Source organism: Melanotaenia boesemani, chromosome 17 (genome assembly GCF_017639745.1).
Source record: "Melanotaenia boesemani isolate fMelBoe1 chromosome 17, fMelBoe1.pri, whole genome shotgun sequence".
Classification (NCBI taxonomy): Eukaryota; Metazoa; Chordata; class Actinopteri; order Atheriniformes; family Melanotaeniidae; genus Melanotaenia; species Melanotaenia boesemani.
The window spans coordinates 12,193,747-12,215,592 of record NC_055698.1 but is presented as its reverse complement, the minus strand read 5'-3'; the positions used below and the strand labels follow the sequence as shown (position 1 = coordinate 12,215,592).

The following is a 21,846-nucleotide window of genomic DNA, read 5'->3' as shown; positions in this document are numbered from 1 at the left end:
ATATGTCCAAAACGTATTTTTTTTTAGCTGTCGGTAAAGTACTGAAGTACAAAACTATGTAGTATTTGGTTAAAATTATTTATGAGACTCGTACTCAAATAGTTAGCATTGATTCATACATTATTGTGTTCTTTAATTGTTTGTCTTATGTAAAGTATTTTGTTCGTGCTCCTTGTGCTTACTTATATTCCTAAAAAATACACGGCACTACACTAGTTTCCCTTACTATATTGGTTCCGTTCCGTATTTCCGTAACACATATTTCCTACAATCCCTAAACATCTCGAGGAAGAACCGAAGTGACTCCTCCCCACCAACAGAGCCCGACCTCCAACGAGAATCCAAGCTGCCACATTGAAGAGGAACAAAAAGGCGACCTGACAGCGGTGTCTGCACTCCCTCCACTTTCTCCGGGGTAGTCACGGGATTTCAATGTTTAGCCTGCTCTTTGTAAGTATTTTAATGGAAGAAAAATATATCCAAACTAACTGCTTATTTGTTGTTCTGATGGTGTACGATTATAATAGTACGTACTAGTATCCGATATAGAAGTTTTGTTTAAATTTTTAAGATGATTTCTACAATTCAGTTCTACCAAAGTTGCATGGGGGTTTCGTCTGAGAAGACAAACCAGTATGTAGCTTAGCTTGCTTGCAAAAGAAAGCTTTAACAGCACGAATGCCCTCTACATCTATTGTTTAAATCTTCAGTAGGCATGGATGTTATTTGACTCTATATTCGTTTAGTCTGTATTAGCCACCTTGGAGTGAATTAACAGCAACATTTCGAGTTAACTATCTAACGTATGGGTACTAAACGTTCCTGGTAAAGGCAGGCGAAGTGCGAAGCTGAGCTAACTTGCTAGCAAATGTAGCCTTGCTAGCTTGCTACTGTGGCTGTTGCCCAACAGAATAAGACATTTTAAAACTAGCGACTTTGTTTTATTTATGCTTTATTGTGAATTAAATCACACTAGCTGACAATTATTTCTACAGTATTGTCCAAGCTCATCGTCGTCTGGAGTTTAATATGAGAGTTAACGTTACCCGTAGCTGTACAATGAGCTTGTGTATCTGTGCAGGCAATGTTAGCATGCCTGTCGCACAATATCTAGCTTAAGGATCTAGCTTAAGGTTGTTCAGTGCTTGAGTTAACGTTATAAAAAAAATGTTGTAGCTATCGTTCACGGGACCAGTACCATGGTTATGTGTTTTAAGATTACTCTGGGTTTTGGTGGTGGTGTCTACCATCGTGAGTAGTTTTGAAAAGGGTGGCTAGAGGTAACCAGATGGCGACTGAGCTAGCTAACAGCCTTCCGCCCTTTGTGACCAGTTTTGACCCACGCCGTGGTTGAACTATGGATTTGAAGCCATATATCCGGCAACTATCTTAAGTAGATAATTAAATTGGCCTAGAAAACATTTTATCGTCAAAAGTTATTTTTGTGCTATTTAAACTCGGCCCCTATTGTCATCTAGTTTAACTCTTTTAATTCGACAGGCTTCCATGGAAATATCTTGCTAACGCTGAGGTTAGGTTAGGTGGGTCTGTAATTTATCCTTGTCTGGTTTCCTAAAACGGAAAGCGCCCGTCCATTTAGCCATGTGGGCTGAAGTGAAATGGGGAAATGCACTTTGGGAGGAAGTTGACTTGAGCAGCTGTGACACTAAAGGCCGCGGCACATTCCCATGCGTCTCAGTTTTCAATTTATGACCTCTCAATGATTTCAGTTTCCTTGCCGGTTGTAAATTCTAGTGGACCGCTAGTACAATAGAGTCGCTTTGAACATCCTTGCAAACATGGGCGGATGAGTCAATGAGTAACTGGTGTAACAGGTAAGCTAATTATACATTCCTGCTTATGAGTCACTGCAAGGTGACCTGTCTTACTTAAAGAGACTATAGAAGGTAAGGTATATTGTTGCAGGTGTCAGAACAAACATAAGGCATGGAGTCTTTATCGAATACCTGTTGTTCTTTTGTTTGGATTTAATCTAAGCAACAAATACTCAAGTTTGTTTAATTAAAGGGCAGATTTTCACACCTTATGTCCAATGACAGCTTTAGTCTTCATTCTCAAATTTTACTGTACGTCTTGGTTATTCATAATGGTGACCTGCTTTATCATATAGAGAATAAATTCATGATGTGCTTGCAAGTCTTGACATAGCATTTAGCTAAGCAGTCCCCTTACAGTTCATCCTGCATCTATAGGCAGTCATTCTTGACATACCACACTGCAAGGCAAATACTTAGTACATGTAGGTATAGCCTTTAAGCGATTTGTTTAATCTTAAATAGGCATAGACATAATAAATCTCTGTTGTAAGACAAACTCCTTAGTAGTCTTTTAGCTTCACTTTATCATCCTTTTAGTGTGTTTTATGTTTGAAACAAGATCACTTGCAAGGCTGACCGCATTAGCAATGTACTGTCCTTCTAAGTTTAAATTTGGTATGTAGGGGTTACATTATGATAATTGGTATAAATCTAGCTCTGTGTCTGCATTGTGTTTAACAGTAATGAAAGGGTTGTATACTGGCAGCACAAAAATACACTTTGACAAGAAGGGAAGTTCTCAGCCTTGGTTACTGTAACTGTGAAAGGTGAACCCAGTGTACTGCAACATGATGCCAAATTATCAAGGCGGGTTACTGGGGGAGAAGAACACCTATGTTGTTGCCTGCTGGCATTGAGCCCATCTAGCTATGGGGTTCCCTGTGAGTGTTGAAAGGTAGGCTTGAGGAGGCTTTAACTGATCTGGCCAATTTAAAATGTAGTTATTTGCCTGGTCACTTGTCTGTGGTAAAAATGCAACACATGCTGTGTTTTTTAAACTGTGGGTAAGCTTGCTAAGATCTCTGGCTCCATATAAATTGTGTTGAAATCAGGCCAATGCTTGGAGTATATGCCCAGTCTTGTCTCTTGAAGCCATTAAGTAAAAGGCTGTGTATAATTATGCAGTCGTAGCCATGGGCACTGTTTGTGTGCATCTCGTGTGTTTCTTGTGCAGTGCGTTGGGTAATGAATTGGGCCCTGGTCGCACGGTGTTCGTTTACAGTTGTTGCCACAGCGTTCAAATAAAGCAAAGACGCAGGTCCTCTGGCACTGGCAGTGTGTGACAGCCTGACATTTCTTGTTGATGCTGCTGCAAGGCTGCCTGCTGATAGGAACAGGTAGGAATAGGATCTTGCTTTATTTCTGTGTATACCCTCGTTGTCTTCCTCCATCTGGTAGAGCTGTAGTTAGCAGGGAAAACTTTTTTCATATTCAGAAGGTGTTTGAGAGTTGTAACAGCTGTGGTCCATAAAGTGCTGGGTTATCACACAAAAACAACCATGCTGTGTTTTTCCCAATTGCTTCTGCTCTCCCATGCTTTTCAGGATAGCTTTTTCCCTCTCACTTCTTTAATCAGCTTATTAAATACTTGAAATCTGTCTGTTTCTCACAACATGACTCCAAATCTGCATGTTCAATGTGGGCATAATCCTTAAGAAGAAAAAAAATTTCCACAGGCTAATCTGAGATCACACATTAGTTTTAGTCTTCTGGTAAGGGAGTTGGCTTAGTGGGTTTAAAATGTCCCATCAGTTTTGAACCTTGACCGTAAACATGCACATCTAGTTCCTCTTCTTTGCTTTGTGAATTTTTTAAAAGAGCACCATTGCTCTGCTGTGATCTCTTCACAAGGGACATAAGAATGCCCAGCTGAAGCACTTGTTGCTACCACAGAGGTAATTGTTGATATGGCAACAGACATCGCCTGATGCTGCTGTCAGAAGGCAAAGTTTGTTTCCAAATGTCAGAAGAATTGATGTTGCAGTGTGACTGCACCTCCTGGCAAAAATGTGAGCAGACATTCTCTCGTCTGGGTCTGCCCGTTGCCATGCTTTGGTCTCTTCAGTTTTACACTGCCAGAGAAATTGGCATGTTTTTAGAAAATTTTAAAATAAACATTCCCCTTATTTACTCTTCTATATACCACTAATATCAACCATAACATGGATCTACAGTCCACAAACTAACAAGTTCAATTTTCCTCCTTCAATAACAGATCAGTAAAAACCAGTTAATGGCAGGCACCTGCAGGCACTACTCAAGTCTATCTATACTGCAGTGTTGCTCAGTGACAGCTGTTCCACACATGCACACTATAAGGGAAAACAGCCATTTTTAAAACACAAGGAAGATGTGCTCTGATGATTGCTGAGCAAAAATAGAAAAGAACCAATGACAGCAGTTTAATTTTACTGCCTCATGTCTATTCAAAGTACATACAGATTGTACAGTACTCCTTAACGCAACAGTGGAATAAAAACTTTCTATTTCAACAGAAGCCTTGCGTGTCAACTGCTAGTTATCTGGGGCATGTAACCTATGCATCTCCGCTGATGGCATAAATTCTCTACTTGAAACAGGTTTTGCTTCAACAGACCAAATAACTTAAAGATGCAGCAGCACAAACATGACATGGAGGTCTGCCACTGTTGTGCTTTTCGAGGATGCAAGTGTATGCAAGTGCAAGATGATGTGAAAGACGTCTGGGGGCCGCTGTGAATTCTTTAAGGTTTTATCCACCCAAAACTCTTTTACCGTGTAAACAAGAGGCCAGAAAACAAAACATTTGCGTTTTACTCTTTGTGTTGTGGCGTAGACCTGGCCACCCCTTAGCAAAACCTGTTGTTGCACGTCATTAAAGACAAAAACTTATAGTGGAATGGAGTAATGTGTCTCCAATGGCCTAATGTTTCAGTAGTTATGTTGCATGTCATGAACAAGGTGGAAGAAGGTTGGGGAAAGATTTTTCATGTTATCTGGAACAGCATGGTTGGCTGGGTTTTGTTTGGATGTGGAAAGATCAACAGGTGTGAACCAGAAAGCTGCAAAGCTTTTGCAGGAGTAGTTTTGTTTGCTTTTTTCTTTTTCACTTGTCAGACATTTTGTGAATGTTTCTAGTCATTTTCTGCTAGCTTTATATTTTATATTATTGCACATACATTGCACATGCTATTGAGATTATGCAGGCAGGAATAAAATCATGACTTTTGGATAACACTGAGATGTATCTAGTTTACATACTTTATGTTGGCATACAGGTAGATGTATGGTTTCTTGCCACAGTGCTGTTGCTTAGAGATGTCGTCCAGGAGTAGGTTTAGGATTGTGATGAGATTATGACTTATCAGAGGAGCTCACGTGGCCGAATATAGGCTCATGACCCACATTTTAGATTAAAGCAAAGTGAGTTTTCTTCCCTGCTGGGGGAGTGGTATTGGAAAAGTTTCAGTGCTTTTGGTGCCGTTTTCTTGTAATCACATTTAAATATGCATTCATTGTTGCCTACCAAAACAGGTTTATATACCTTGAGGCTAAATCTAAATCGGCCACACACTGTAGTATGATGAAGTGCATTCTTCATGGTTGTTTAAAGGTTTGAATTCTTTTCTATTAGAATTAAAGTACACTGCTAAATATGTATAGAGGAATTTCTTGCTTGTGAGAAGTTAAAACGTTTCCAGCTGTACCCCCAGCCTGTCAGCGTTTTTTTTTTTTTTTTTTTGTTACTTCTGCATTTTTTTTCTTTTTCATGTTTATCTTAAGGTATAGGTACTCAGTTTTGTGATGTGTAACTAAAAGTGTTCATTGTTCTTCTGTTTTTGCCCTTTTTCATTCCAGTTTCTAAGGTACTGAGCACTGATATCTTTCACACTTTCCAAACATGGATCGGCTCCTGTCCCCCCCACCCTCCCTTTCAGCACTATCGTAGGGCTTTGATCGTCACACTGTTTATCTGTGCACACTCAGACTGCAAAGCAATGTGATAAGTGGGCTTTGCCATGTGCTAGGGTGTCTGTGGTTGGTGTTTTTTCTGTTCATAGAAATAGGTGAGGGGGTTACATCTTCCCTCGCCTTCTCCACCCTGGTTTAGGGTGTTGTTGTTCTGACACACAGAGCCAGAACAACAAGGACTTCTGAGGAAGATTAGCTTCTGTCCTCTGGGAGTACAGAGAAATAACCTGTTGTGCTGAATAAGGAATAGAATAAGGATGCCCGTTCATCAAAATGTCAACAACACTGGGCAATTAAAAACTATGCTGAAAATTGCCTTTATATATTCTAACATATTATTGTAACTTTTGACATTTTCAGCTAATTAGCATTTAGTTTGCATAGAAATCCGACTAGCAAGTGACCAAAAAAAGCCAGGCTAGACTGAACATCAGACACTAAAGGTCGGTGACATTGTAATTGTGTTGCTACTTCAGCTAAACAAAGTGTTTTCAAGGCAAACTCGGGTAAGTATTTGATATACGCTGTTCATGTAAAATAGAAGTTTTGTTACAGCAGATGAATAGAAAATTAACTGCAGCATTAAAGTACAAAGTTAGATGCATAACTTGTGAAAAGAATGTGTATTTTCTGCAATATTTTGCAATTCTGCTTTGGGCAAACCACTAGTATTAAGTAAGTCTTGCGGAACCTGTCTAGCAGTTAACCCACCACCAACATTTATTTTAAGCATCTCAACTCTAAAACGTACTGCACACTGTATTATAACTTTTTAATGCAGAAGTACACTTTAATTTGTCAGTTACCTTTTAATCTTTGAGCTTTAACGTGTGCTTTTTGCAGGTTTTCAGGTGAAATGTTAATATTTTTTTCCCTGTAAAGGAATCTAGTGACAAGGAGATATTTGTGTACTTGGTGGGAGTTTTGCACTTATAGTGGGCCATTCTGCACCCCTCGTCTATTTCTAGACTTGATGAAACACCATCCACCCACAAGGAGGGTGATGGTGTTTTTAATGGTACAAGCAAGTATAAACAGTCTTATTTTTCAAGATTGATAGGTTTTGTGCTCCTTTGGTTTCACATGTAAGCAATATGATATTTTATTGTCTCAAGTTAAAGTTTTTATTTATACATTTCAGTTTTTTTTTCCTCTTTGACTAAGTAAAATGTTAGTGGACACAAAGTCAGGAAAAGACTTAAAAAAGTGCGCTGGTTTGAACCAAAGGTGATCACTATCTTTAAAAGAAGAAATAGGAAAATGGAATGTGGTATATTTGTTTCCCCAACCCTGTCCTTATTATCGTGCAGCTGAAGCAAAGATACTTTGTGCAGAAAAGGCACTTCCCAGTTTCTTGGAAACGTAGCAGATTTCAGTCAACAAAACATGAAGTCGCACTGAATTTTCTGACATGATCCCCATGAGAGGGCCGCTCATGAGAGAGCACAACAACATTTTGAGATATCTGGAGTTGAATTTTGCATACATGCCTCTGTTTCGTAGGGCTGACTTGTTCAGGCGTGTCTGGGGATTTAAGAGTCTTTCTTGTTAAACTAGATAAACCAATGAGGCTCAAAAAAGGAGTAGAGGCTTAACTAGAGTTGCTTATTATAGTTTTGTTTGCCTTCTTGCTTGCCTGTTTGACTTTGTGTTCTTTCAAGCATGATGAATGGCAGGGGAGGGTTGTGTGTACATTACTTCCTTTTATGTGTGTAGTGTTTGCTGAATGCTGTGGTGACCTGTCACCATGCCCTACACTGATGGACGCCTTCAGTACTGGACTATGCCCTGAGAGTCCATGGTATGGGGGGGTCAGATTATAAAATGTATCGTCATTTCTCGGATCCAGACTTATTTGGGGTTAATAAAGGTCTTCCATGTACTAAAACCCTGACTCCTAGATTGATTATGCAACAGAGTACCAAGTTCTGTGTGTCTACAGCAGTGTTTTGCCCTGATGCCACACGCATAGACACGTGCACGCACACACAGGTGAGCACACTTCCATCAACAGAGTTCATGCTTTAGAAAACACGCCAACTAGTTGAAAATGGTGATTATGGATTATTTTCCAGCAAGCAGCGGCTGTGGTATCTCTTGTGCTCTGGTGTTACTCCGAGAACGTCATGTCCATCATGGTAACACACACACCTGAACAAGCTTAATCCACCGTCATTGTAGTAATTTCTAAGCCGTATTACAACTTTAAATGGATTAAATTTTCTTTGTGTCATTAACAAATGCATTATCTTTTTTTTTTGTTGTTTTTTTTTGTTTTTTTTTTTTTTTTTAATCACTACATTTAGGTCATTTAAGTAAAAATTGGTTTGCAATGGATTTTTGGACATGCAGTGTGACTTCACAGCTGAGTGTAGCTCTCACATAATGTTTAAATTATCGTGTAATTATCAGACGTGTCATATTCATACTGTCTTGGTTGCAGCTAGAGTTGACGAATACATGATTCAACAATGACATGAAACTGAAGAGTCAAAACAGACTTAATAGTCTGCTATGGATGGATGGATGTCAGGTTGCTGTTGTCATCAACAGTGACCCATTTCTAAACATCAAGAAGGGGGGGGGGGTTGAACAGTTAATAGTTTTAAAACTTACTATCTGTACAGCTACATGAAAGGGGGGAACAAAGAACTTCCTCTTTTAATTTTAAGATTTTTAAACAATAATTCATCTCGTCTTAAAATAGATAACTACCACCATGAATGATCAACACAACATATTACCCTGTAATTTTACAAACTCCGCAGAAGCAATATTTACCCAATTTTAAAACCTGTTAAGAACCGGATGGATTATGTTTTTGTTTTTTGTTTTTTTCTAATACTTATAATCTCTTGAATATAGTGCCTTGTTATGTTACATGACACTAGTGACTTGAACCTGGTATCTAATCTGAAAACGGGTCTTTGTAGTTATATGGCCAAAGAAAAGTTGGAAGCATCATTTGGATTTGACTAACAGCTGCATGCAACATTTACAAAAACAATGACAGTGTTGGGTGTAGGCAAAAGCCAACTTCACACAGTGTGACATGTTGGTGCAAAAAAAAAAAAAAAAAAAAAACTCGTTATTGAGCCACTGCAGTTCCCCTTATGGTAAATAATATTGACTGAAAGAGAGGTGACTCAGTGCTGCATCATTGTGTGCTTATACACAGCAAGCCAGGGTCATGGAATCACCTGAGTGGTAATGCTGTTGATTGTAAAAGCAAAATTGTTTGAGATGCCAGTTTTTCCTTGACTAGTTTCAGCTTTAATTCCCTCTCTGGCTCAGAAGCAGGATACAGAAGTGTAATACTTAATATTTTAAGTTTCCTTAGCCTGTAAAAATGCTGTTACTCTTAAGTGTATGTGTATTTTTACATTGTGGTTAGGTTAGGCTATTATTAAAATGTACAGATAATTAAATCTGTAATCTTATTTATGTTTATAAATGGTGGGTAAAAAAGACTTTTACAAAGTAGGGGTTGGTATCAGCAGGGTGACTGGTATTAAACTGCCTTTGATTTTTCTTCAGAGGTCCTTGAAAGGAACCATTTGGCCTCCTTGTTGACATGGATTTTAAATGAATGAGTTGTGGTTGGTGTAAATGTGATTAGTTTGAGTTCAATTCCAATTTGAGGTTAGATCCTCCCACCCAGCCTATCTGCAGTAGTGACGTCACTGCAAGGGCCAGCTGGCCTGTCAGGCAGGTGTGATCCTCTCGTTTATCTCTGCGATAGTTTTTTGTTTTAGAGTCCTATCATGTCTTTTACTTTTGTCCTACTTTCTGCCTTTAATTTTGCAATGTCCTCTTCAAGATGTGCGTAGGATGTCACTACATGTCCCCCCTGGCACTGTTCTTTTGCGTCTTATTTGCAAGTATACCAGTGATGTGTTTATTTGGTTTGTACAGAGGCAACAGAATTAAACATTCCTTTCTGACACTTGATTCCAGGCTTATTCTCAGTGATGCTTGCACCTGTATGTGTTTCTCTCAAATTCCACACAGTTTACTCATATGGGACAGTCATGAAGAAGCAATATATCCCTTTGACCCATGTGAGCCATTATGTTTTTCTTGCTATCCTGCTGCTCACATATTTGGAACACGGTCTCCTCTGGCCTACTACCTCCCACCTCGCTATGCATTGTGCCACAGATGACAAGCGCTCACACTGCCACTTGACTCGGATCTTGCACAACAAATTAGCCCTCCAGCTGCTTCAAGGCAGTACAATCTGGTCATGCCCAGTTTGGTTTCAGACAAAACATCAGTGAGAGGCACAACCTCAAATTACCAGACATGAATGCATATAATGCCAACATTATTCACAAGGAGGGATAAGTTGGACTCAGACATTCCACTGTTTGTTAAAGTCTGATATTTGCCATGGTGTCTTTCCAGTCTGTATATCCCATGTCCAGAGCGTTGGACCTCACTTTAGTGTCTCTGTGTATGTGTGTTTTTTCTTTCTAATTTTAGAACACCTCCCTCCCTTTTGACAAATGTGTTACTAAATCCAGCCAGTGGCCATCTACACTGTATGTATATAGTTGTTGGGGTGTCGTGGGGTTGGGCCACCTAATAAGCTATTGGTGCCATTTTAACTTAGTTTTCTAGACTGCTGAATGCTGTAAAAATGATGAGTTTGGCAGTTGTAACACCCATGCCCTGGTTCTTTCTTTTTCCACGTTATCACCTGTTTAGGTTTGCATGTCCTTCTGTTCTAAGACACTACCGCCCTTATCAGTGAGTACTACTACTCCTGCTCTCTCACACTTGGCATCTTAATGTGTCTCCTTCTGTTCTTTTTTTTCCCCAAGTCACTATAGAAGATTTCTAGGAGAGGACCTGCTGAGTTTTGAAGTTCTTCCCATTCCAATCAGTCCCTTTGCCTACTCTTTCTCTCCACCCCGTTGCACCACTGCTTCATCAGTGGAACACGTGATGTCGAACGGGGAACAAGGAAGCCCAGTGCTTGGGCCTCTGCCTCCACTCAATGACCTTTTGCCCAATTTAGCATATATCTTTGTACATAGACATCGAAGAACAAAATAGCAGCTGTTACTTAGTCGGTCTAGTGTTTTTCGTCTGCAGCTCAATAACTGATATCACAGCAAGCCTTAACCCTTGGCCTGTAGCTTTGGTACCCTTTGCTTCAAGTATGATGTGGTACATTTTAATGGTTTAGATTTTTAATGTAGTTCCTGCATTTTCTCAGTTGAAAATAGGCAATAAAATATAATCTGCCTTTGGTTATAGTGTCACTTTATTGGGTTGTTTTGACATTCAGGGTTGTGTAACTCAACTAAGATGTAGAAAATAAAAAAAACTCTTAAAGTGACTGCATAGAGGAGGAAAGTGAGCATTTTTATTTTATATTTTAGAACATATGTTTGCTATTTATCAAAGCAAACTCTATCCTTGAGTTTTTTTTTTCTTCTTTCTATATTAAATGTCAACTTAACTAATTGTGTGTGGCATTGAAAAGCCATCAGTTTCTGAAGAAAATAAAATGCATGACTTGTACTCTTTAAACCATTAATAACACGTACCACTTATTCATGCTAAGCATGGCTGAATGTTGCCAACTTGTTTTCACTTTACAGCTTTCAGTTCTCTCGTCTGCACCTCAACTTGCTTCCTGTGTGGTTGAACATGTTTTTGCTTCTACAAACAAATTTGAATGTGCGTGTGTTTTTTGTTCTTCCTACTTTTTGTGCAGTGTATTAACATGCACAACCAGTTTGCAAATTTAATTGTCATTTGCATTGTCTTCCTGGTGCTGTTTTGATGGCAGGCAGCTGGGCTGGTTTGGTGTTGGCGCAGGTTTACTCGCTTCTCCCTTTAAGGAGTTTCTCAAAACTGAGGCCCACACCTAACCCTCATCTACAGAGGATTTTGTACTGTAGTATTTATCTGTTTTTATACTGTAATCTGTTGTTTAATTTCCTTTGGATGGCAGAGAATGGTGAGATATCTGCTTAAAGGCTTAATTACAGCTGTGTATTTATGGCTTGTCTAATTTCTCCTATAGACATGTCCTATATCTAAATCAGACACATTTCTGAATTTGCCAGTTTTTTACAGCTCCAGTACCTGAAAATGTGAAAGATTGACAGTCTAGTTGTTAATGCAGGGATGTTATTTGATTGAGCTTTTGGTATGTAGGAAGCATGGCGGTCTAAGCTGAAAGCGTTTGACCCATTCATACTCCTGTCCAGTATAAATGCTTCTCTGCTGCTGCACATTCTCCAACCAAACCCAGTCTTGCTTTATTTCACTACAAGTAGTAACTTTCAGTCTGTTTCAGTCAACCCTTTTGTCTCTCAATAACCCTCTAATTGGCCACAATTAAAACTGTATGAGGTACTTTGTGCATCTGGGCAGCCATCCAGTGTTTGGTTGTGTTTCATCCTTTAGCAGAAGCTGTCATTGTGGTGTCCTTGTTGTGTCTGATTCATTTGTTGTTAGACCACAATGCAGGAAAAAAACCAATGTGCTCTTTCTCCACTGTCTGGTCTCACAGGTGAGAAGCTAACGGCCTCTTTTTGTTACTTGTCTAATCCTTTTCATTTTTTGGAGGATTAGTAGCTGATGAAACCAAACCTCTGAAGTCTATTAACTCCTTGTTGAGCTTTAGTTATCTGACGCAGCAATGCCACTCTGGTGGTGCAGCTCCGAGGTGGTAATTAAAGGCGTCGCTGAGGATCTCAGCCATCGCAAAAGAAAAGGGAGGAAAAAGGTATATATATTTCAAAGCTGCTCTGAGTGCTCTTGTAACTGTTGCCAGGCATAAAAGATGGTGGCAGGAGGGTGAATTTAGAGTGGGTTGATGCATCCCTTTGACAGCAGCTGGTTGGCAGTTAACTGTGAGGATAAGTGAGTGTGTTAGATGTTAGGAGTAAAGGAAAGACGAGAATGTTGGTGTGGCTTGAAGAGTGGCATTATGTGGCTGGATGTCTTTTAAACCGGCTCTTTATTTTTTTGCTTCAACCATGTAGTAAAACTTAAATATGACTGAGTGAAATGAAAGGAAGTGACTGAGATCACACAGAATTCTCGTGTCACTCTCAAGCAGGTGTAAAGGGGGAGCGTGGGACTGAAATGCTGGAGCTGTTTGAATCTTTGCCCATTCTTTAATCCTCTACCTTGTGACTGCTGCCTGTGACACGGTGCTAAAGTCCAGAGGCCTTACTGCCCACTGCTCTGTGTATGTAGGCTGTGTTTTGATAGCCTGCTTGCATCTTTTTTTTCCCCCTCCCTTTCTTTCCCCTCAACCCAATAACACCCACACTACCCTCCCCCCCCGTGTTGCTCAGAGACGGTTCCAGCCAGTTTGTTGCGGCTGGATTTAGACTATCAAGGACTTGGAAACAGTCTGACTGACTGCTCCTCTGGCTAGCTGCAGACCAGACATTACTGTTCTGAAGTCTGGTGTGTGTGTGCGTGTGTGCACACTCCCTGCTGTGCCATATTATTAGTTTCCATTTTGGCGGCAGGTGGTGTGTTTACATGGTGATGTAATCCAAACCAGTAGTCATTTCACTGCTAGCAGAAACAGTTGTGATGTTAGAAAATTATTCCAACTGCTGGAATCTCACAAGTTTTGATGTTTAATTAAAGTTGAAAAGTTTAAAATGGAGCTTGTCTTTTCCCATTGTGAGCACAGTTTGTAGCATGCTGCAGGCCATGACTCGTAATAAGGACTGGAATAAATAAAGCTTATAAAATTAACAGCAAAAAAAATGACACTGCAGTTTTAATTGACATTTTATTTAAACTTTTTATATTTTTAAAGGCTATTTGATAATTGTAGGGCATGTATAAGAGTTTGTTTTCTTCGTTAGACATGTATTGGTTATGGAGTTTCCTTTGCGTCTATGTTAGGGCTGAGTGAAAAATTTATCGATTTTAATAGATTATCACACACACACCACAACTGGTTTCCTCCGTCCAAAAATTAGCTTCTCTTGCCGAGATAACGTCACCGTTCAGGTGTTTTCATTCACCAGTGTGGATTCCAGACATGTATAAAACCTTTTGCAGAGTATTACCGCTCACATTAGCAACTAACGCTAAGACCGTGGCACTCAATTAGCAAGCTAATGCTAAATGGACGTCGTCACGTTCAACAACAGGAAGTGATTGTCACCACACATAATTTAAAATGAATCCGATATGGTCATTTAAAGTCAAATTTTCTCTAATACAGGTTTACACTTTTCCTTTCTTCAAACAGTAAACAGTCTAATGCTATTTATCTGATTTACATGACGGCATGACAAAGCTAGCACCTGCTCTCTGTGTCCACGACTGACCGTGAGCACACACAAGGTTTTTGCGCATCTGCGTCACCGTCATAGGTGCTGTGTAGCTCCGTGGATGCCCGATACCACACCTCTTCCAGACCTGACGTGCACCCCTGCTACACAGACTATTACGCTGAAATAGTCACGTATGATTTGGCAATTTGGGATTACGAATTTATGGATTTCTGGATCTTACTCACTGAATTTGTAAACAACACCCAATGGATCAAGATGATGAGAGGCTGTATGAATTATTTTCTCGTTTTCTTCCACAAACTAATAAAGACAGTGAACCACACTGGACTCCACTGTCTGTTTTAAAAACAGAAAATACGTACCGGAACTAAAGTGAACCATCAAAAGAACTCTGACCTGGTGAGTTTACCGGCCGATACCACCCCTGCGACCAACTTCAGATTAGGAGGAGAAACTGCAGTACGACACCAAAACGCTGCACACCCCCCTATGCCAGAGTGCAAGAGCACACTCACCAACGTCAGCTACACCGTAACAGACCGCACGAGTATCAATCCATCTAATCTACGTCATTCTAGGAATTTGAGTCGAATTACAACTTAAAAATGGATCCAGTTTTCTTTGTAGGTTTTATTAACATCAACACTGATCTAAAATGTGGAACTTTAAAAATATTTAGTGACTCCATTGAATGAAACAGTTTGATCTGGACATTTAAAAAGTTTAACTTTGCTGACCTGGTGTTTTTTTATTTTTTATTTTATTTTATTTTCCATCACAGCATTTCTGGCTCTGAATCTGGGGAAACTGTATTGTTATGGTACTTTCAGAATGAATGTAGGTGTGTCAGATCAGATTTAATCTAAATCGAATGAAAAAGGCTGTGCGAATCGGGAAATTAGTGACGATACTCGGGCCTAATGTCTGCTTCTGCCTGTTTTAAGTTGGTGTGCAGTGTGGGGGAACCTCCTGTCCACAACAAACACACGTCTGCCCGGACACATCAGCAGTCTCAGATGTGTGATGCATTGTGTCTAAAATTTCCACTCATCTCCCAACACTTTTTTTTTTTTTTTTTTTCTTTCATGATTAAATGTTAGATAATCAAACAGTATTTATGTCCAACTAAGAAATTGAATGCATACTTATTAGCATGTATAAGAAGTTCTCTATCATTATTATTCCTAATGTAGTGCAGCTCAGTGCATGTAGTGGGTGAAATAAACACATTTAATATAACGGTTACTCTCTTGGTATTTTTGGGAAAAGACAGTTGCTCATCAGTGGATGTGTGATATGAAAGATGAAATCTCTTGATGCCTCCTTCTTCTCTCTTCGCAGGGTTTCTGTGTCGACTTTAGCCGTAGCTATATGCGTGTGTGACCGGAGAATTCTGCCAGGCACAGCACCTCACCTCTCAGAAGAAGTGAATCGGCCGCACACCCTCGGGACTACGCTACCCAGAAACCCCTTGACTGCCAGTAAACTAGGAACTGCTGAGTTTTCCAAAAGGCCCCCTGGGATATTGCGTAGTCCTTGGCCCTGACTGCCCTGCCCCTGTCCGAACAATACGAAAAATCTTTGCTTCCACTTTCTCCTCGAACAGCCAATCACAAACAGCTTCTCTGAATGGGGTAAACTCATTGGATGACTCCTGGATAGTGTCATTTTTTTTTCCTTCTTCTTTTTATGTCTATTATTTTAAGATTTTTTCATTGTGTATAGTTTTTTTTTCTCCTTTTTTCACATCCAGAGTACTGTGGACTGACTAGTTTATAATTTTGTTACCTTTTCTGTGTACCATCCACGGTTGAGACTTGTTGTTTCCTGACCCATCCTTTTCCATATGTCATTTTTATTATTCAACCCCTCCCTGAAAACATATATCTCCTAGCAGTCTTTGCTGACTTCTGAGCCAAAAGTCGCTTTTGTTTTGTAAGAATATTGTATTGTAATTGTTTTTTTTTAAAGCCGTCTCGCCAACATGAACCGCCCCGCTGCAGTTGAGATTGCCTATGAATGCATGAAGTTCCTCATCACCCACAACCCCAGCAATGCCACGCTTAATAAGTTCACTGAGGTACGCCCCCACCCACCTTTAATCTCCTGTTATATACATATTGTATCTGTTACTTGCACTTTAGCTAAAATAAAAAATCTTCTGCAGGAGCTGAAGAAGTTCGAGGTGAACACACTGGTGAGAGTTTGTGATGCCACCTATGATAAGGCGCCGGTAGAGAAGGAAGGGATTCAGGGTCCTGGTAAGAGTCGACTGCGGCTTTACAGCATCCTGCTAAGGTGAGACATGTGATTTATTCTGATTATGTGCCCTCTCCGCTCTAGGACTGGCCCTTCGATGATGGCGCCCCTCCTCCCACACAGATTGTGGACGACTGGCTGAAGCTGCTCAACACCAAGTTTCGAGAGGAAACCCGGCTGCTGCATCGCTGTGCACTGTGTGGCAGGACTGGGCCGGTACGTATGATTCATTGTTAACTTCGCCTTAGGGTTATCATTTAGGCTAACACTGGCAACAAACTGTCCCGAGCAAATTTGTTTCCAATAACAGCAATGTCAGGTTATCTCTGGCATGTTTTCTTTGATTCGAAGCACAAATCCAAAAGGAGTTCAGAGGCTTTTCTGCCTCTGCTCATTTAGCTTCTCCTCTGATTCTTTACTATTATTTGGTTAGTGTGGAGCTTAGGTCGATCAGAACAAGGAAACATTTCTTCTTTTCTCTTTGGCTCCAATGAGACATGGTGGGCGAGTTCTCATGCAGAAGCACAGGAACGGTTTGAACTGTAACAAGTGTCTGAAAAAGTCTTGTCTTCTAGTCCGTCTTTGCGTTTACCACTTGATTCATAAGCTGTGATTACACAGCTAATGGCTGATTGAGTTTTATCCTAACTGCATATCAGCTTCATCTTGGAACTTTAGTTTCTTTCTTCATCGTCTTGTTGGTGCTCTGTAAAATGCAGTCAGCTGATTATATAATGTATCATTGTTCCAACAGTCTGTAGGCTAGTAAAGAAGGCGATTACTCTTTAATGGATCTGTTGGTCATGAGGTTGCAGGAGTCTGTGGAGATATTCACAGTCATATTCACAGAGCAGTGTGACAGCAAATTACAGAAGTTATGTTGAATAACACAAGTGTGAAAACAATGCAGGCAGAAGCACATGATGTGGGCGAACTAGTGCGAAAATGTCCTTTCCTGACCACAAGTGCTCAGTAAGCTCATCAGTTCTCAATAGCTTCGAGTGCTTTGCATTGCTGTGACATTCCAGAAGGCTGGAATAATTCCCAGTATTGGTTAGACTGCATTTTTTTCAGTCCATGAATCCATTTTCCTTTTCTTTTTGTTTTATGCTGTTTTGAAGAGCAGCTGTTATTGTCTTTTTATCTAATATATTCCCAATTCTTTCATAATTTTATTTTTAATTCTTTAAATCCTGCCTTTTTCACATACTTTCCTCTTGAAGTCTGCGTGAAGGACGTACCACTTCTAAGTGTTAGGATGTGACCTGTTGAGTGGTCGAGAAAGTTCTTATATTTATGTTTTTTCTCCCTCAATCTTCCCTCCTTGTGAGAAAGGAGAAGGCTGATTGCTGTAACTTATCATGGTTTTGTGTGTTTTTGTGCCGTGATGCTCAGAGTGTGAGCACAGGTTCCAACAGGGCAACGGTGAACTTGTGTACCCCCTGTTGTTTTCCCAGGCCTGTTTCCCAGGTTTAACCTCCCTCCCTCCTTTCACTACATAATACTATGGGGCCATGTGAACTCTGGCATTTAATCTTCTCCCTCGTCATTCTTGCTCTTACCGACTCCTTCTGTTGGATTTCTTCACATTTGTCAGAGCTCCGGTCTTGGGTGGCCTTAGCCCTCATTGAAGGCGGGATGAAGTATGAGGATGCAGTGCAGTTCATAGGCAGTACGTATTTACTTAACAGACTGTATTGGATAAAATGTGATCTAGATAAGTTAAATAGTTTTCAAAGATAGTGAACAGTTGATTTGAATAGCCTTTTAGATGCTCTGGCTTAGCCAACTAGCTGCTACATTAGTCAAATATTCAGCTGGCAGATGTGAGGTTAAAAAGTGAAACTTTTCCTTGAATTATTAACGTCCTTAGTGACATTACTTCAACTTCCTGCTCTCCTTTTGTCTTCTGCTATCCATAGGAAGAGACGTGGAGCCTTCAACTCCAAACAGCTTCTTTACCCTCGAGAAATACAGACCCAAAATGCGTCTGCGGTTGCAAAGATAACATGTCCACAACTGTTTGTGTCAGTAGGCTGCCTGTTGGTGCATCAGTCTAATGCACATGTAGTTTGGGAATCTTCCAACATGGGTAGATAAAAAAAAAAAAAAGAAAAAATAATGGAGAGTGCTAACAGGTAATATTTGTGATGATTTGTTAACACTGAGTCATGGTTAATTGATCGGGAGAGCAATCGTGTGATCAGATTGAACGAATCCAGATCTGGGGGATCCACCAGCCGTACCAATAAATGGAAGGTCAAAGCACACAGATGGGCCCGCCCCCCGTTCAACCACGGGCCAGATTTTCTTTTTTTTTTCCCCACTCGAGTCCATCCTTTTGTTTTATTTCAGGTGTAATCATTGGGATATCAGTTTCCAATATGTGAATTGCTTTTATTTTTACACAAACATGGCGATGAAAAGATGAAATTTGTGATATTCTGATTTTTATTTCCACTAATTCATATTATTAGACCAACATGACGTACCATTTTAAAAAGCATTTTTAAACTTCAACCACACAATGTGACTGTCATCTTTTTTCTTTTTTTTTCTTCTATATAAATTTGCACAAAACAAAAGGTTCAGCAGTAAATGCAGTAATGTTTTCCTTTTTACCCTTCCACATGTTTAGTCACTTTCAGTTTAGGAGATCACTGAGTCTGAAGTTATCAATATTTATTCACATGAAATGTGTTGGCAAGTGCAAGGGCACTTTGTTATCCAATTGTTTTTTTATTGTTTGAGAGCCATTTTTTTTATCTTGTTAGAGTGCAATAATCAGTCCACCTCAGATAAGCCCATCAAAACCCTGCTGTGCATTTTATACACACCACACACACACACACACACACTCTCAAATGTAAGCTGCATACATTTCAGACACCCATACAGTGGCCAAACAGGAAAACAAAAAACTACACCTGGTACTTTTGCTTTCATTCACTCTACTGAATGTGGTCTCTACAGGATTTCCCAGAATATGCATCTATGAACTTGTACACACAGAGCCTAAGATCCAATCTGACAGGGTGGAGAGGAATGAAAATGGTCAGTGTTTTTATCATTGTTCCCATTTTGAAAACATCCCCAATTCGTATTGGTTCTTTAAAGATGAATAAATTGAAATAAAAAAAGCATTGTTTTGTGTTTTTTTTTTTTTTTTCTTTTTCTATTTGAACTCATTGTAGAAAGACTAAATGGGCTGTCAGTAAAACACTGGATGTGAATACAAGTGTTCTCTTAGAAAGTGTTTGGAGTTTATAGGTAAACCATTAATATTTGTTTATGTAGCTATATGCTTTTTTCTAAGGAAGCACAGGCTCTAAGGTTTACAGCCCTTCTCTCCATACTGTGAATCATTACTTTGTGCTTCTATTAATAATAAATCTTTCATAGATGACATGTGCTCATCAGTGTCATTCAAAAGCCGCCCTTCATGTTCTTCCCTCAATAGTGACTCAGCACCACGTGGAAAGCACAGACACCTCAGTACTGAATAATGACTCACAGCCCTCAACTGGGAATCACGACTCCTGACAGTCCAGGAAACAAACTGAGACTGGCTCCTTCTGCTGGTCAAATGATGTTTATGATCAAGGCAATCCAGGAAATGCAAAGGCCGAGTTCTTCAGCTTCGTGTCCCCAGGGGCCACAGCTTAGATCTCCTCAACAGCTTGTCCTGAAATTCTAACACAAACCTGTTAGTGACTCGTTACTTTGATCCAGGTGAAATGAAGCAGGGAAAACATCAAAAAAGTAAATGCCAGTGTCTCTGAGGACTGCAGATGAAGAAGCTTGTGTGAAAAAGGTTGAAAGCACAAACAAAAACAAATGCGTTGTCAAGGTTGTACTTTTTATGTTTTTTACACCATATTAGTATTACTTGCACAGCATGTTGCATCCATTGTCTGATCATTTGAGCAAATGAGTGGAGTGCTCACAGAGAGGAATATCTGATCAGTCAAGTGTTGAGACATTAAGCTCAGATGCTGAATTTGTCATTTACTGTCACTGCTTTCAGTCGAAGTGCAGAACAGCTGAGTTTCGTGTGTGTTAGCAGCTCATTGCTGCAGAGCCTGCTTTGAATAAAATGAGGGCAATTTACTTAGAAATCTGATAAGTGAAAACCTCTAATTTGCATTTAGCTTGTTATTCGTCGCTTCGGTTGATGTTTAGAGGCTTTGTTGTAGAGCAACAGGCTGAGTTACAGTATAACAGCAAAATAACTCAGTACAAAGGTTCAGGGAGCAGATTGTTTTGGTGCAGTTGACCTTGTAGAAAGCAGAATCTTTCCCCTTTGATATATTTAATTGATCATATTAAATCCTGGGATCAAGACTGGCCAAAGGATCATTTGCAACAGCAGATTAATGGAAAAAGCACGTCATCTTTCCTTGTTTGCCATGTTCCTCACCAGTGGGGTGTCACTAAGAGCTAGCAGGATCTTTATGGTGGCGTAACTTTAGTACATATGACTCAGTATGCATCATACTGACTCACACGCTGAAAATACCACATCAAAGACACACCTTTTGTAAAGACAAAGCAGTGGCTTGTTTCCTCCCTCTGCAGGTGGAAGAACATCTTGATTTTCTCGTTCAGCTTCTTATGTGTGCAGTACTGTTAAGGAAAACAGTAGGGACCTTTTTATACACTGCTCAAAAAAAAATAAGGGAACACTAAAATAACACATCCTAGATCTGAATGAATGAATATTCTTATAAACACTTTGTTTCCTTTACATAGTTGAACATGCTGACAACAAAATCACACAAAAATTATCAATGGAAATCAAATTTATTAACCCTGGAGGTCTGAATTTGGAGTCACACAAAGTGGAAAAACCACTACAGGCTGATCCAACTTTGATGTTAATGTCCAAAAGTCAACATGAGGCTCAGTAGTGTGTGTAGCCTCCACGTGCCTGCATGACCTCCCTACAACGCCTGGCATGCTCCTGAGTGAGGTGGCGGATGGTCTCTTGAGGGATCTCCTCCCAGACCAGGACTAAAGTATCCACCAACTCCTGGCAGTCCTGTGATGCAACGTGGCGTTGGTGATGGAACATGATGTCCCATGTGTGCTCAATTGGATTTAGGTCTGCAGAACGAGCGGGCTGACACACTCCAACCACATGAGTGTCTAGCATCGTCTTGCATTAGGAGGAACCCAGGGCCAACCTCACCAGACTATGGTTCACAAGGGGTCTGAGGATCTCATCTCAGTACATAATGGCAGTCAGCTACCTCTAACTAGCACATGGAGGGCTGTGCGGTCCCCCAAAGAAATGCCACCCCACACCATTACTGACCCACTGCCAAACCGGTCATGCTGGAGGATGTGCAGGCAGCAGAAAGTTCTCCACGGCGTCTCCAGACTCTGTCAAGTCTGTCACATGCTCAGTGTGAACCTGCTTTCATCTGTGAAGAGCACAGGCACCAGTGGCGAAGTTGCCAATCTTGGGTGTTTTCCTGCAAATGCCAAATGTCCTGCACAGTGTT

The 21,846-nt window shown here is 40.2% G+C and overlaps 1 pseudogene; it reads left to right on the top strand.

Annotated features, from left to right (window-relative positions):
- The first annotated feature begins 296 nt into the window (after nt 1-296).
- Nucleotides 297-21,846, top strand: part of LOC121628234 — a 59,398-nt pseudogene continuing 37,848 nt past the window's right edge.